Source organism: Lactuca serriola, chromosome 4 (assembly GCF_051521515.1).
Source record: "Lactuca serriola cultivar US96UC23 chromosome 4, Lser_US96UC23_V15, whole genome shotgun sequence".
NCBI classification, from domain to species: domain Eukaryota; kingdom Viridiplantae; phylum Streptophyta; class Magnoliopsida; order Asterales; family Asteraceae; genus Lactuca; species Lactuca serriola.
In genome coordinates, this window is record NC_136411.1 from 150,696,245 (window position 1) to 150,699,401 (window position 3,157).

Genomic DNA, 3,157 nt, shown 5'->3' on the forward strand with positions numbered 1-3,157 from the left:
AATGTTCCGATCATTAATATGAGACGTTAAAATGAGTTCTAAGGTTATTAAGACACTAATTAAGTCATAAAATAAAATCCACATTAATGACTTAATAAAATGTCGGAATCGGAAACGAAATCGGAAACGACGATTGGGAAGAGAAAGTTTTTTTGGACTTCTGATGTCACCATTTTCAATGTCCAAATCGGTTTGGGAAGTAGATCTTTCAGTCTAATTTGCTTTACCAATGCTCCAAATCATTGCTGATTCAGCATCATCAAGCAAATAGATAAGATCATTTAAGGGTTACGTCGTGATCTGTCATCAGGGAGTGACTGAAGAACCAAGTCAACAGCCAGCTACCTCAAGATTTTGACACCCGACTCTCCCGGCTTGTGACTTAACATCTAAGATGTAAGCACATACATACTTTGTATGCCAATAGGGATTGATTGACTTAGAACTTATCAAGTATTGAAACTTGTGGGATGGGGAGATTTAATGGAGTAAGTGGAGGAAGTGAAGTATGATTTTCAGTCCCACTAATGCACAACAAATGGATTGATCTTTCACCTTGATTGCCATTCGGGATATCATCTTCATTAGGAAGCTTGTTCCTAAAGATTTTGGGAAGACCATAACTGTCCAAACTAGACATCTATAATGGGAGAAATTCAAGTTAGTTGATTTAAAGTCCTTTAATATAACACCCAATATGAAATATTAAGGCTAGGACCAACCAACCTATTTATAACTGGAAGAGGGATGCCGTAATCCAAATTATAAAATAGTTGAAGGTAGGTAAATGACGATTTACCAATTTCCACCATGAAAAATGAAATATTTTATTATTAAGTTTTATTGGTTTTGAAACTCCTAGATCTTTTGAGATACATTGAACTTTTCAATGGCATGTTTTAATCTCGATTGTGCCCTCTCAAGTTTGTGATTGGGATGCCGAGGATCACAAACAAGGTGTGAATAACCATACAAATTAACTTGTTACCCTTAACAATATTGCCTAATCGATGTGCCAATTAACCACACACGCTCCACTGATCTATAATAAAGTCAAGTTACCATTTTCAACTCTTACTAGTCCTTGTTAGTGTGTCGGTTAACCACACACGCTCCACTAACAACTTAGTAAGGTACAAAGTGTAATTTTATGGGCTAGCACCAATTTCACATTTTCCTAAAGTAACTAAGATTGGGAATTTAATAATGTATAGTAACTTTATAATTCATTATACTTTTAATGAGAATTTAAAGTCGTATCCTACGCATTCGGCTAACGACCCTCCACCGATCAAGGAAGCGGTGGGTGAGAGTGGACACCCATTAAGTCACCATTTTATAGGCAACAACCTTATACCCCCCCCCCTTATAGACCAGCTTCATGAATAAGGCCTACTAACGGTAAGAATGACATATTCTTGTACATATCTATATAATAAAATTATAACAATAGTATAAGTGTTGATTTTTAAACTTTTTTAAAAATCTAAGGTTTAATTTGGAATTAAAGTATTAAAGAGTAAGACTTTTCAAATTCCAAAACTTGAGGGCAAAAATTGAAACAATTCCAAGTCTCTGCAATTTGTAACTTATGAGTTTTAATGTTTCATAAAAAATGAAAACTCTTCATTTTATGAAACCTCTTTAGTTCTTTAATCACAATTTAAAGAAGTGACTTTTGGTTATCCATAACTTGAGGACAAGTTATGGACACCATCATTGCCATTAAGATCAAGAATTAAACACATATGGAGGTTACACATAATTCCTATCATCTTCTAAAAACTCATAAGAACACAAATTCATGTCTAGGAATTTCAAGAAATCATATAAACATATACAATACTTGAAAATTGATAAAAGTCATGCAAAATGGGTTAACATAATCATTATCACTTTGAAAAACAGATTTTACAAGTCCAAAACAGATTGGGATAATGATTTTAATCCATTTCTAGCAACAAAACTCGAAAAACTGCCCAGCACGCTCCTACTCGTCGAGTGCATGATCCTACTCGACGAGTAGGATGAATTTGTTCATGGACTCAGCGAGTCCAGTCGTCAATGAGCAGATTTTTCGATTTTCAAGCAGTTTTGCATCAAGTATACAGAAAACAATCCTAGGCTCTGATACCACTGATGGGTTTTGAGCATTCTAACACTTCCTAAGTGTACATGCAACCCTAATAACCTTGAATCTATGTTTTCTCTATATACATGCGAATTTCTATTTCAAGGTTATTTGCTAACTAGTATGGCATGGGGAATACATAATACATAAAAACTAGTATAAATACATACCTTGTTGTTGCTTGGATTCCTTCAAGACTTTGTGAGCCTAGCACCCCAAATGTTGTGCCTAAAATGCTTCACACAAAACTAAAACCTTGGAATAACTAGAGAGAATACTTCTACACTTCAAAATCGGCTATGCCCTCACAAGGATACTCTAGTGTCCGATTTTCCTAGCCATGGGGTCCCTTTTATAGTGGTGTCACAATTAGGGTTTCATCATGAAGACTCATAATTGTCATGACTCTTCCATTCTCATGACCCATGGGTTTGTAACTCCAATGGACTATCCATGGAGTTCCAAATGGTTATATCCATAACCCATAAACCATGGATCATTTAATCCACTATAAAAGTTTAGATGATTGTCATAATCAACCCCATATATTTAATTAGTTTCAACTTGATCACCAAATTAATACTTAAATTAATATTTGATCAAGACTAATTAAATAATACTATTATTAATATATTAGAACTTATAATATATTAATAATCATAAGTGCCTTATTCTCTCATTTTGTCTATCCAAGTATTGCAATGCCATGCAACCCACATGGACCATACCGGGTCGGGTCAAGTACATACCAAATAAAGTTATGGACTTAGACACTATATCCAACAACAACATCATGTAATAGAGAGTGATCGTGGCCAAGTGCCGAGCGGAGAAGGCCAGAGAGGAGGCAAGCGAGATGTGGGCACTCATGGCCACACGTCGAGTGTCACACCCCAAAACCAAGTACGATGGAATACGTTCTGGGGTGGAGGACGTCATGTTCAATATCATCACAATGCATAATAGTAAAAGCAAGCAACCACATCCATTTCATTAATATAATAACTGTAATGCAAGTGTGTTCTG